The 15,008-nt window shown below is 39.4% G+C and overlaps 1 pseudogene; it reads left to right on the forward strand.

Annotated features, from left to right (window-relative positions):
- The first annotated feature begins 6,177 nt into the window (after nucleotides 1-6,177).
- On the forward strand, nucleotides 6,178-7,206 carry LOC111754117 (pre-mRNA-splicing regulator WTAP-like; annotated as a pseudogene).
- The last annotated feature ends 7,802 nt before the right edge of the window (nucleotides 7,207-15,008 follow it).

Consider the following 15,008-nt stretch of genomic DNA (forward strand, 5'->3'; position numbering starts at 1 on the left):
ACCGATAAAGAACTTATGACAGCGAAGCCGTATGAAGCATTGTAATTGTTTGAACAGATTTGCAGCTGGGGAAGCATGACATATAGTAGCAACAGTCTCTAATAATGGAACAGACTGAGCAAGATAAGCACTGTCAGTATACAAATTAAATGGTTGGTCAGAGTAAGCAGCAAAAGCTGCAAGAATAGCTTCTAACTCTGCTAATTGTGCAGAGGAAGTATCTGCCTGGAGGGTAGAAACATTGTCTTGAGATACATAAGCAGCCCTTCCGGAGGATGAGCCATCAGTGAATAAAACCAGGGCACCCGGAAGGGGTTGTGAAGCTGTGACTTTAGGGAATATAAATGAGTGACGATTAGCAAAGTCAACTAGCTTATTTGGAGGGTAATGATTTTCAATAGTCCCTGAATAGGAAGCTAAGGCAATAGGCCATACTTCAGTACTCTGAAGTAGCCAATCTATTTGGTCTTTTGTAAAAGGTTGAATGATAATATCTGGTTCTTTGCCAAAGTAACATTTTCCCTGCTTTCTACCCTGGATTATTAGGTCTGAGACAGCTTGGAAATAAGGCAAAAGTATTCTTTTTGGAGAGACTGGTAAATGGACCCACATGAGGGGAGCTTGTTGCCAGAACACTGCTGTAGGGCAAAGCTTTGTATTAAAAATGAGAAACTGTAAAGGCTCATTGTAGTCCATAAAGGAAACAGTTTGTTGAGCAATAGCCTCTTCTACTTTACTGAGCGCTCTCCTGGCATCAGGTGTAAGCTCTCAGGGGGAAGTTGGATCTATGTCTCCCCGAAGCAGCGCATAAAGGGGCTGTAAATCATGTTTTGTTAGTTTTAAAAATGGTATGAGCCAATTAATATCTCCCAATAGTTTTTGGAAGTCATGAAGTGTAAAGGAATAGAGAAAAAGCAATCTTTAAGATCTATGACAATTTTAAAAATCCCAAAGGAATGGCACTGAGTGAGGGGAGGCCTGGTTGTAGGGGCCCCATTAAGACCATTGTCTTATTTATCGCCCTAAGGTCTTGTAGCAGCCTCCACTTTCCTGACCTTTTCCAGATAACAAAGATAGGTGTGTTCCAAGGGGAATTACTAGGAACAATGTGGCCTGCATCTAACTGGTCCTGCACCAGCTGCCTTGCGGCTGCAAGCTTTTCAGAGTTAAGGTTGTTTCTAAAAGGCTTATATGAATCCCCAATTGGCTATGGAGGCACAGGGAGTAGCGGGCTGCCATCCTGGGACCTGCTGATCATGTCAACAGGTGGAAGTGGTGGCAGATCACCATGTATGAGGACCTCTAACAGGCCATCATTCCCTGCATCTGAGAAATCAGAGGCTTCAGATTTTTCTGAGGATGGTTTTGAGGTAGATTTAAGGGAGTCGCGCAAGGCAGCCTCACCTAGTGCAACTGTCTCCTCAACCTGAGGGTCTGCATGCCTCTGGGCAAGCAGCTCAGAAATTAAATTCCAATATGTAAAGGTGGTCACAGGAACCTTTTTTGGACCGAAAACTCTATAATAATCTTTTAAAACATCTCTTACTGTATTCCACCTCTTGGTATCTATAGAACCCTCTAGGGGGAACCAAGGGCAAACCTTATGAATAAACTGAAAATACTGTAATAATTCTTTTTTTTTCAACCCTTATCTCTCTTGTCTTTAATGCTTTTATAAGGCCTCCGACGAACACTTCGTGTTCGCTCAATACTTGACCCATGTCGGGAAAGGGAAATGGGGTTGCCGTTCACTCACCGTGACTCGGGCAGGACGTCGGGTAGTCATCTGCGCAGGTCTCGGCACTTGATTTAATGTCCTGTTGCTTTAAGCTTTAATCCTTGATTCAGTTTACTCATTCCTCGGCCGAGGTCTCTGGTTCAATTTGCTTTCACTTTCGGTTTAAGCCGGCTGTCTCTCGAACGGCTCCCTCGTTAACTTCTCCGTGCCAGGAGCTCCCACGCTGAGCGCCACTTGATCCGGCCTGCAGATCAACAAGTTCGGAACTCCTGGAGGAGAAACGGGGATTAAACAAAAGACATGGGGGAGACAAAAAGAGACGAAGGCAAGTTGATGTTAACCCAATCAAGCCTCCGGTTTATTCGGAAAATAATCACACCTTTTATAGGCTAAGGGCGGGAGCTGGGACAGGAAGAGGTTAAACAGATGAATACAACAGGGTTACCATCACATCCGGATAAGTGACGTAAGCAGAAGAGGATTATGGTTAATGTAGGCAGACGCAGTGCCCATAGGAGAGAGAGAGAGAGACATCTAGGCAGCAATGCCTGTCACTCGGCTCCCTACATGCAATCATAGTATCTATTATCTTCTTTTAGCAAATTATAAGGTAACTTCCTGGAAACCACTGCCCCTTAACACGGCATGCCTGATTGCCACTTTTCATTTTGATCCTGCGGACTGATTGCAGAGTCAGTCTGCCATTGAGCTACATTCCTAGCCATCTCTATTTTTTATATCAGATGGGGTCTTCTTAAGTTGCCCATGCTAGTCATGAAGTTGTTTGTTTTGTTTGTTTGTTTTGGCCATGAACTTTTGCTGGTCCTGTTACAGTAATTTCAGTAGCTTATATTATAGGCATGTGCCATGGTACCAAGCCTCAGATTTATTTTTTAAAAATTATTTTCATTGGTACACTATTGACATATATAAGATTACATTCATGATTTGTCCCTGTATGTTTTATATCATTTCTTTTTCTCATTCCTTCTTTCCTTCTCTTTATAAAATTTTGTTCCTGCTATTCTTTCTTATTTTTATCTCTATCTCCACACTTCCTTTTGTCCTGTTCCCTCCACTGTTCCCCTTCCATTTGGACATTTTATTCCTATTTCCCAATATCTATTATACACGTGGGCTGTTACTCACATTTGGTTTCTCATACCAGGGAAACAATGTGGTATGTAAATGTGTGCCTGCTTTGTTTCACTTGAGAGTATGGTCTCTTGGTACATCCATTTACCTAGAAAGGTCTTAAGTTTATCCTTCGTTATGGCAGAGTGGTAATTCATTGTATTAAGAAACCCTCATCATCTTTATCAGTTGGCTGATGGGTGTTTGGACTGTTTCTGAGATTTAGCTATTAATTTTGCTGTTATTAACATGGGTGTGCATATTTGGATGTGGTACTATGCTTATTCTTTTGGGAAGATAACAAGAAGGTAACTAGCTTAGTCAAATGAAATATCTAGTTTTAGTTTTTTAAGGAATTTCCACACTGATTTCCACAGTGTTTTCACCAGTCTACACTCTCACCTACAGACAGAAGTGTTCCTTTTTCCCCACACCCCCACCAGCATTTGTTATTGGTTGATTTCTTGATAATAGCTATTCTTTCTGCAATGAGATGGATCCTCAGCATTATTTTAACTTTCAGTTTTTAAATGATCAGTGATGTTGAACATTTTCTCATATATTTACTTGTTGTATTACTTCATTTGAGAAAATAGCTATTCATTTCAGATGCCCATTTTTAAATTGGGTCTTTAAATTTAGGGAGCTGATGTTTCAGTTCTTTATATATTCTAGATATTAGTTATTTGTCTGAAGAGTAGATGCTAATTTTTTCTCCATTTTATGGATTTTCTCTTCACTCTGATGGTGGGTTCTTTTGCTGTGAAAAGTTTTTAGTATGATGTGATCCCGCTCATACATATGACTCATATGTATCTAGGAATCTGTCCATTTCTTTTGCATTTTCCATCTCATTTAGAGTACAGGTTCTCACAGTAGGTATTGATGATCTTCTGGATTTCTGTAGGATGCATTGTGACTTCTCTCTTTTCATTCCTCATCATATGAATTTGAGTCTTCCTTTCTTTTGATAAGCGTGGATAAGGGTTTGTCTATTTTATTTAATTTTTTAAAGAACCAGCTCTTGAATTTATTGATTCTTAGTATCATTTTGTTAGCCTCAATTGCATTAATTTCTGCTCTGATCTTTTAACTTCCTTCCTTGACTTGCTCTTTCTCAAAGCTTGAGGTTTAACATTAGTAATTTATGTGAGCTTGCCCCATTTTTCTGATATAGTTCACTGCTATAAATTTCCATTGTAGGACTGTTTTCATTGTATCCCATTAGTTCTAGAATATCTTATTGGAACTATCATTTAGTTATACAAATTGTCTTATTTCTACCTTATCTGTAACTCATTTTTTTGTTCAGGACATTGTTATTTAATTTCTATGTATTTATATTACTTTTGTGGTTTCTTTTGCCACTGATTTCCCATTTCATTGCACTATGATTTGATAATATACATGGAATAATTTCAATTCCTTTGCATTTACTTAAGCATGTTCTATGAGCTAGTATGTGATCTACTTTGGAGAAAGTCTACTGTGCTGCTGAGAAGAATGTGTTTTTTGTTGTGGGGTGGAACACATAACTGCTAAGTCTATTTTGAAATGTTTGGTTCATCTCCAATATTTTTCTTTTGGTCTAGTTGATCTACTTTTGACAGTGAGGTATTACACTTCATTAGTGTTTATTTGATTTATCATATCCATTAATATTTGCTTTATACAGTTGGGTGTACTAGTATTTAGTGCATATATATTTATGGTTGTTATATTTGCTTAATGAGTATTAAATAACCTTATTTCTTCTGATCAGTCTTGGCTTAAAAACAAACTTCATCTGCAAATAGAATAGCTCATTTTTTTCCTGAGTTCCTGTCTTATGGAATATGGTTTTCGGTCCTTCAGCTTTCCACCTATGGCTATTCATTGATTGGGGGGTAGAAAGAACAAGGCCACACCAGGAAGCAAGCCCAGTCTGGGAACCAATGCCATACATGGGCTGCTGCCGGATGGGAACCGCCAAATCCAAGCCTCTCCCAAGAGTCAGTGCCCATTTGCAGACTGGGGATAGAGAGAACAAGGCCACACCAGGAAGCAAACCCAGTTCAGGATCCAGTGTCATGTACAGGCTGCCACTAGGCTGCAACAGACAGCTTGCAAACAAGAAATACTACCTCCCCACTGTCAGCAACAGGCTTATCCAGAGAAACACAGGCTGTGATAATAGCTGTGGAGGTGAAATGCAATTGGATACCTGTGGTGCTTTGGTGTTTCACTAACGCTGCAGGCCTAGGGCCAGTGGTCTGATCATAGGTTCAGAGGATAGCAGTACGCTATGTGGCATCTAGAGGGGACCTCCTTCCAAAGTTGCAGCCATTGTTGATTCCCTGTGGTCTTATTTTGGAAGTCCTATGTCATTTTCTTTGTTTTGCTGGGTTAGGTTGTATTGTCTTTTGTTTTGTTTGATTATGTCAAATCCAAAGGCAGGAGCAGCTATTTTGAAGACAGCAAGATATATTATGGTAGTAATTTTGCATTTATTATCGGCTAACTTTGAAGTCCTTTATTGCATTCATTTTTTTGTTTTTATTGTTTCTATTGTATTTTATTGTTTGATTTTTACTAGGTTTGAAGTTATCTGGAGCTATTTTGAAGACATAAAAAAATTATGGTAACTATTGTTGATTTTGTAATGTTTCTGAAGTCCTATACCATTTACATTGGTTTGATTTTATTGGTTTTAATTTGTTTTATCCTCTTAAAAAAAATACAGTGGAGGCCCAGTGATCAACTTGTTTTTCCTAAAAATGAAAGGTGAACTGAAACACACAAACTGTAACAAGCCCAAAATGAACTGAATGCCTGCAAGTTTACACTGATAAGTAAAGGTAAACAAATCCTACTCCCCAGTCATGCCTTCCCTGATAGTCTCACTATAAGAAAGTTGTGGTGGGCCAGCCAAGTACTTGTTCCCACAATAAGACTCATAGTTTTTGAGAAAAAACTCACAGTCTTATACTGTCCAGCTTGTAATGGTTAATGAAAAACTTACCAGATAAACCTTGTGTTTCAGTTTTTTTCTCTTCCCCTTTGCCTTGCTTCAGAGGCCTGAGCTGCTGGACTATTTTGAAGCAGAGGACACCTTCAAAACATTTCCCCTTCTAGAACATGTAGACACTTGAGAAATACTTCTGTTTGTAGAAAACAGGGAGAAGGGGCTGGGGATTTAGCTCAGCGGCATAAGCGCCTGCCTTGCAAGCAGGCAGTCGTGAGTTCAATCCCTGGTACCAATAAAAATGAAAAAGACAAAAAAAAAAAAAAAAAAAAAGAAAACAGGGAGAAACAGAAGTCTTTAATCTGTGACACACTGTGTCTTCAGATATTTGGAGGACTGAAAACCTAGAGATTTCAAATCATGAGTTGAACAAACAAAATTCCAATTAAATGTAAAAATGGAATGCACATTGCTCTTAACCTTGAGAACAGTGAGTTAGAGAAAATGTGTATCATTTTTGCCAATGACTGTGGACTTCATGATTCTTGTTGAACTTCTGGATCAAAATTCAAATGAGCTAAGCAGGCAAAAAGTTAATGGCAAAACATTGACTGCTTATCCAGGAGAACCAGGAGCTTGGAAGGCAGCCGTCCAGGACTATATTGCCCAGATGAAGCACAGTTGGCCTTATAAAAGAAACATAGTGAGACACTTAAGAGCAGTCATGATGAACTGAATGACATCATCATTCAACCTGATGAGGAAGTAAGGGCATGCAGAGCACCATTTTGGTTCTTTAGCAGCAATCAAAGGAGACTCACCAGCAGATGGCTCAGTACCAGCAGCAGCAGCCTCAAGTGTCCACCTCAAGTATCACAAGGCCTACATCTTTGGAATCGGTAACAGGCAGAAGCTAGATGGCAGTCATCTGACAAATGGACCAAGTAATGGCAGCTCTTCCTGTGTCTGGATTTTATAAGAAGAGGAATGCACTTGAGAATGACTTTGATTCTTCCCCAGGGAATGGAAATAAGGTCTCTGACCGAGAAGAGAAGGTAGGGGTTATGTGAACCAGTTCAGTGTGGGGTATGAAAGTGTAAAGTCTCCTATGGGCAGTAAAAACTCTCCCACACACCACTCAAATGACATAGACTCCAGTCATGACCCTCAAGAGGAGAAAAGGGAGAGTGGAAAACATCACCAAACTGAGGGTTCCTACCATGTCCAGAATAGCTTGGACTTAAGTGTACATGTACAGGGTTCAGTTTGTAACATTTTTCCAGAAAATGTTTACACAGTGTCATTCAACTTGGGAAAAGATAGTGTCCAAAAGATTAATGCATACTTTTGTCACAACTTGCTTTTTTGTGAGTATTTTGGTTTTGTTTGATTTTCTATTTTCGCTGTTGTTTTTGGGCTGTTTGTTTGGGTTTTTTTTTTTTTTTTTTATTTAGCTTCAATATCTCTGCCACACTGGAAATTTTACCAGTTCATTTCTTTGAATGTTTCTAAAAGGACATTATTTGTAGGATCAAGGTTTGTAAAAATTTTTTAATTTTTTTTGCAATACCGGTGGTTAAACAACCTTGCACTTGCAAACATGCTGCTAAGCTAAACCCCTGACCTGGATCAAGTTATTTTTATATGCATTACTGTGAAGTTGTAAATGGAAATCTTTCCTTACAGTATAACACAATGATGGCTGTATAAATCAGTGTCTATCTAGAACCTGTGTTGTGTAAGGACATTCTTACTCATGCTGCTATATGCTTCCGCACCACCCAGATTTGTTGGAGCAGATGTGTGTATGACTGCCAAGTTTTTCCAGTATAGTAGATGTTTTCACTGAATGCTGGAGTTCTTGATGGAGTCCTATAGTGGTTCCCATGTTAGATACTGTTTTCCTCACCATACATCTGTGCATTTTCTTTTCAGGTGACTGAATGTTTCAGAAATATGTGTGCAGAGTTACTCAGTTTCCATGAACTGTCATTTCCTGTAAATACATATTACTCTGTGACTCTTCTATACCTTACCTGTGCTGACCAAACCTGAATAAAGATTTTACTGTAAATTAAAAACAAAGATATTTGCAAAAACTGAAGCTTGCATTTTAAGTGACTTGTGTTGAATATCCCGGGAACATAGAATTTTAGTTGTCTATAACCCTTATCAGAGAATAAAGAAGAAATTCTTTCCTAATAATTGTGATATAACCCCCAAATCTAAGTATATGAAAAAAAGAATAAAACATAAAAATTATCTATCTGCTTTAAGATATCCTAACAGAATTTTAGAAAACTGGTCAATAATACATTTAAAATATTAAATCCATATTGGATTCCTCCCAGGAATGTAAGCCTGGCTCAATCTAGACAATATGTTTCTAAGATTTACCACAAAAGAGACAAAAGAGAAAAATCATGAGCATTACAATTTTTGTAGAAAAAGCTGTATTTTTATAAAGAAATGGTAGAATGTACAATCAGCCAGGTATGGTGGCACATATCTGTAATCCCAGCACTTGGGAATCAGAGGCAATAGAAACTTTGGGAGATCAAGACAGCCCTGAGCTACACAAGGCCAGTCTGAATTACAAAGCAGAACCCTGTCACAAAACAATTTATGCCCCACCTCTTTCTACAATCCCTCTAGCTGCCATCAGGACTGGTAACCAGTATGGGCCAGGAGAAACAGCCAGCCATGCCCCTCATGAGCCAAACAGCCACCACTGGGACTAATAGCCAGCACAGGCCAGGAGAACCAGCCAGCCAAGCCCTCATACACCTGATGCTATTGGGAAAGTCTCAGTGTAGCCACCCCATACTGCACCACCTCTCTGGGAACCTAGGTTAGGAGAAGCCAAATCCCCTATACCATGGATGTGTAGCCAACCTGGGATGCACCTGGGAATCCACAACTGTCTTGTCTAGAGGAATCTAGGGAAATGTCAACACCAAGGAGCAAAGAATAATCTCAGACCTCCAGCTCACACAGATCAAGTCTGGCAGACACTGACATGGAAGAAATTGGAAGACACACACCAGAAATTTCTGAAAGGACAGCAGCTAAACTGAAGAAACAATTTCATGAGGCTGAAAAAGTATGTATCACGGCTTCCGGGAGAACATGGCAGAGAGATAGCAGTAGCTACGGAGGCTCTCTGAGAGACCCAGCTTAGAATCCAGGAATGGTGCGGTGTGAGCAATCCTAAAAAAGAGGAGATATACCCTGCTGACCCAAGAATGAACTGGGCTGAGAGAAACCAACTGGGAATGCAATCCTGGTGCTATAACAGGAACAGATAAAGCCTCAGCATGGAAGCAGGAGCCCATGCCATTGGAAGCCGCGATTTGGGTTTCCTGCTGCCACTGTTGCCTCTGAATCGGCTTGGCAGGGAGAGAGACGTGCGAAAGCTCTGAGAATGGGAATCGGTGAACGGAGTTGAGAGTGGGATGGGCGGGGAGCCCTGCATCGATCTGCGGTGAGTGAGGGAAACAGGGACTCTTCTACGGTCTAGGAGCCTCCAACAGAGGACATTCTGGGACCAGGCAGACTTGCCGGAACAGGGCACTGTAGTGACTTCAGTCACATATCCCCTTCTCAAGCGGGATTGGTGAGCAGTGCCTAGCCTACGTGACACTGCTAGATGAGACCCAGTAGGCTAGCACAACTCAGGTCTCAGCGCCTGGAGGTGCACCCTAGTGATGAAGCCTTCGGTAGGTTGACCTGGAGGGGCAGGCCCCACATAGGCTGCCTGGTCCGTATCTCCCTGCTGCGCTGTGGTGGGCAGGAACACCTAGCCAGTGCAATTCAAACAGACTGTGGCCAACAGGGAAGGAAGCTGGGCCTCCTATATATGCTTGTATATAAGGAACAAAGAATATGGGAAGAGGGAGCAACAAGAAAGGCTCCTCGGCCCCCAATCCTGAGAAACAGGCAATAGCAGACACGGCACCAATAGACATCTCCAGAGCCTCATACATGAGTTCAGGAATGAAGTTATTAATGACCTGAAGCAAGACATAAGCAGAATAGTTAGAGAAATGCTAAGTACCACCCAAGAAAAAACAGATGATGGAATGGAAGAACAGAAAAAAAGGGGAGAATTGCTTGATGGAGAAAATAGAGAAAACATAGAATATGTGAAGCAGCTTCAAAGAGATTACCAGGAAACTAAAAACTCTATTGAAAACTGGCATAACAGCTTGAAAGAAACTAAGGACAGACTATCTGAACTGGAGGGCAGATTTGTAATATGGGAGAATGAAATGAAAAACTTCTTAAAAATAACAAAGAAACAAACAGCAATAATACAAAGACAAGAAGATGATAAGAGGATCCATAACTTAAGAATTAAGAACATAAAAGAAGAAGTAGGGACACAAACAAATGAACTACAAAAGCTACTCACAGAAATAATCCAGGAGAATTTTCCTAATTTAGCAAAAGGTAAAGATACTCAGATGTATGAGGCATACAGGACCCCAGCCACCTACAACCCAAACAGAGCAACACCCAGGCATATAATAATAAAAATTCCAGAAATTCAATACAAGAACAGAATATTAAAAGCTGTCAGAGACAAGAAACAGATCACTTAGAAGGGAACACCCATCAGAATTACAGCAGATTTCTCTGCACAAACCATCAAATCACAAAGAGTGTGGGGGAAATAATTCAAGCTTTGAAAGATAATCTCCAGCCAAGATTGATATATCCTGCACAACTATCCCTGGAAATTGATGGAAAAACAAGGTGCTTCCAGGATAAAGAGGAACTGGGGGAATTTGCAACCACCAATTCAACTCTACAGAGAGTATTGCAGGATATTCTAAAAAAGAAAAATACAAAGAATCCAGAAATAGTGGCAGAGAGGCTACAATGAATATAACAGAAAACAAAATGAAGAAGACAAACTGACAACTAATGACAGAAAAAGAGCTCAACAGAAATGAGGCCAAGAAGATTGAATGATAGGAACAGCTATTTTGGAGAAAATTACGTCTTAATAGGTAATACTGATTTAGTATCATCTTGTTTTGAAGTCTCATCAAGCTTTTGTTCTTCTGTCTCCAATGGTCTAAACAGGTTGTATCTTATTGGATTTTATTATGTATGATAGTATAAGCAAAAACTTTTAAAGACAAGGAGATTATACAGGAACCATTGTTCATTTTCTGTTGGTTGATTCTAAATACCCTGTAATGCTGTCATTCTCTTAAATGGTTTTACATTGTTTTGATATATTTGATGCTACGGTATACGAAGTTATACTCAAAGATTTCAAGGAAAGAGACAATATGGTAACTACTTTTATGTCAGGATTATCTTGTGGTGAAACACTATTCTGCTTAAATGGTTATGTTTTGATCTGCACTGTTTTGCTGTTATGCCCTCTTTTATCTCAATCTCCACTTCATTATTTACTTTTTTATTTTTATCCTTTTAATTAAGGGAAAAATAAATAAAAAATAGCAGGATATATTATAGTAACCCACTTTGACTTTCCATTATCTTGATTTAAAGCCCTGTATTACTCTCACCATCTTGTTTTTGACTGATGTCCCCCTATTCTGTTTTGCTTGATAGTACCAGGTTCGAAAGTTTAAGCAACAGCTGTGAAGATAGTGAGATTCATTCGCCAATTCTCGTTGACTATTATCTACTTTTGAAGACCTATAATGTCTCCAATGTTTTGGTTTTGTCGGTTTTGTTCTTTACTGTTTTGTTCAATTTTATTATAACTGATGATATAGGCAATTCTATTAGAGATAGCGGGAGGCATTATGGTAACCACTGTTGATCACCTTGTATTATGCTTTTACACTATCTATTGTGTCCACCCTTTTGATTTGATTGACTCTGTTCTGTTATGTCACATTTGGTTCTACTCCCTTCCAGAAAAGTAATAAGAACTGTGGAAGCAACAAAACCCAAAATGGGTAATTGTCATTGTACAAAAGAGAGGAAAAGAAAGTGCTCTAAACGATATAACTGCATGTATACATAAGTGTATAAGATAGATAATGATATCACTGAGTTTTGTTGGATCATTGAACAAAACTGTTTGCAGTCTCACTGTTGGAATGTTCACTTTACAAGCTTTAATTTTGTGACTTGAACAATTATTTCTAAGATGACAATATGTAATCCATTAACTAGTGATTTCCTACTGTTTATTTTTTTCTGTAAATCTGTATAACTTGTACCCTTCCTCTGCTTTTTTTTTTCTCCTTAAATAAAATTTTTTTAAAAGATTTTTATTATTGTCTTCTGCATCACTTGGTTATTACTTTCCATTATTTTTTTAGGATGCCACTGAGTATCTCTCTGACACTAAGTTGCTAAAGTTCTAACATCACTTTCTAAGACATTTATGTTGTGTTTTTAAACATTAACTGTTCAGGATGGAAGCAATTAACAAAATTGGCATTGATTTTTAGTTTTTTGTCTTAACTTATGATCAGAATGCATCTTATCTGCTTTGTAGGACCATTTTTAGTAACATGGCCTGTGACTCTTCTATAGAGGCAGAGTAGTTCCTTTTTGGATTACTGGAAAGTATTGGAATGGGTAGAAAAAACAGAGTGATATGTAGAAGAATTAAGAGGTAGTTATTATCATTATTATTTTCTGATACTGGAGTTTGAACCCAGAGTCTTCACACCTTCTTTCATTTTTCTGACAGAGACTAAATTGCAAAGTTGTCCAGGCTGACCTAAAACTTGTGATCCTGCCTCAGCCTCCTAGAATACTAGGATTATAGACATATGTCAACGTGTCCCACTGAAATGTAGTTCAAAGAAGGTCTGGGGTTTTTTTTGTTGGCTTATTTGTTTTAGTTACAAAAACAAAAAACTGGGGGGGGTACTTAGACTTCATTGGACAGTATGTACTATTGACAATTTTAAAATTCTACTGACGATGGAACTACAGCAGCAGCAAGACAATTCAATTAGGTTAAAAGGGTCCTTCAGAAAGATCTTCATACTAGACAGTGGAATGGACCAAGCTAAGAGCTAATTTGGGGTTCAGGGTATGGTTGTGGCTTTCCAGAGAATGCTAATTGGCTATCTGGGTGCCACTGTATCATGGATCAGACCCAGAGAGGCAATTGATTCCATCTCTGCAATAAGTAGATCCTCAGTTCTGTGACAGTGATGCCTCAGAGGCTGCTCTACAACTGATAGACAAGTTAGGTAAAAGATTTTATGTACTAGGTAGGATGATTGACTAAAAGGGGTATTTTATGTCAAAAGGAAAATTCAAATATGTTACAAAGTACCATGATTGTTAAACTGTAATGTCATGTATGGTTTTGATTTCTATGGTTTTTCTGTGTAAAATATGCAAGTGTTAACATTCCATTGGTATTCAAATGTTAAAACAACCTTGGTTGTTAAAAAATAATGGTTCTATTTTATGTTCTGAGGTGCTTGCTATTTCCCTAAGATGATAATGTCAAGCTTACTGCCTCTACTACACTGTACTATTGTCAATCTTTTCTTCTGGATGTTCAACAACTGAGGTTTAGAGACCAAAAATCAGAAAGATAGGGGGACTAAGAGGATAGTCACTATTGTGGCCCTAGCCTTCCAAGGTCAATGAGGACCCAAGACATAAGAAAGCCTATGCTGCATCAGTGTATACTCAGTGAGTCCCTGATCTTCTGCCCAAGAAGATCGAGACCACGGAGGAAAGTGATCATTGGTGTAGAGTGTGCCTAAGGAAAGTCACCAGGAGAAAAGACCTCCCAGGCTTTCATAGAAAGCAACTTGGCCAAGCCATGGCTGTGACTCATCCAAACAGGTGACACTGACAAAGGGAACTAAGAGGTGCTATACATTGTTCCAAGGCATTTCCTGAGGAAACTTAACTGACCTTGGTAGATAACGAAAACTGACTGTAATTAATGCAGGCCCCACCTTAACTTATCTTTAACATCCTTCAGAAAAGCATAATTACTAGAGGTATATAAAACAATGTTATAGTAATATATTAGTCATAAAACAAATTCAAATCCCTAATACCTTCTGATAATTGCACGCTACACTGTTACAGATTAATGGACTGTAATGGGTTAAATTACTGAATGCAGGAACTTAAAATCCTTAGACTGCACTTAAAACGAAAAGGGGTCAAGAATGAAAAGGCATTCTGCAGAGTTCTTCAAACACAACCCCTCCAGCTTCAACTGATCACTCATCCTATGCTACAATAAAACAAAATAGAGGGATAGTTAGGGAGTTTTGAAGATGGAAATTGATCACATGTGTGAGGATAATGCAAGGCCAGCTCTGAAAACACAGACACCCCCAAACAAGCCTCAAAAACAAGCTGTTTAACCTCCAAGAAGGCAAAGGGCCCAGGCAAGCCAGGCAAACAAAGTGCTAGGCAGCGAGGTTGAAATGGACATCCTAAAAAAAAAAGAAATGGACATCCTTCTCTTGAGTATATAAATGTGCTCCAGTGGTTGAGCAGTCCCTTCTCTCCCATCAGGACAGAGGGCTCCAGCTGATCTCAGCTTTCACCTCTGTTCTTTATTTTCTCATCCTCACATGGTCCTTCCCCCTGGAAACACCTAGAGCTGCAGCCAGTCACTACCATTTGGGTGTTGGGTATTTTGTCCCAACAATGAGAAAAGACAGAATTTGGTACCTGAATTGGAGTGGGGTTGTTGCTGTTAGTGACCTGACTACATGGTTCAGTAGCCTCTGCAACTGGCTTATGGCAAGAGTTTCAAAGGATTCAGAGATGCCAGTAGAAAGAGCAGTCTTGGAATGCCTTAAACTGTACATGATAGGAGACTCTAGTCCGAGGACAGAAGACCAGAATGTGTATAGAAAAGCTGCCATTAAGGAACAGGCCCAGGAGGCTTCTGCTAAGCAAGATGGCTTTAGCTGTTGGAGTCCAGAACAGGTGTTCTACCATGGCAGAGAGTTTGTCTGCATTTTGCTCTCATCCAGCAAATTGGCCTGTGACTGAGAATAAAGGCAGCAGACTAATGAATTTAGCAAGAGAAACTCCAAAACAGCCTATGCTGAGAAAGTGGCATACCTACTATTGGGGGATATTAACTAGGTTTCTGTGGAGAATCAAGAGCAAAGAGCCTAACAGAATGATTTAATTGTTTGGAGTTTGGCTGGAAAGGAACCTCCAGTAGATTTATAGCCTGCAAAGACTGAATAG

The sequence above is a fragment of the Cavia porcellus genome, unplaced genomic scaffold (assembly GCF_034190915.1).
Source record: "Cavia porcellus strain 051 isolate PalLab524CR breed Dunkin Hartley unplaced genomic scaffold, mCavPor4.1 scaffold_12, whole genome shotgun sequence".
Taxonomy (NCBI): domain Eukaryota; kingdom Metazoa; phylum Chordata; class Mammalia; order Rodentia; family Caviidae; genus Cavia; species Cavia porcellus.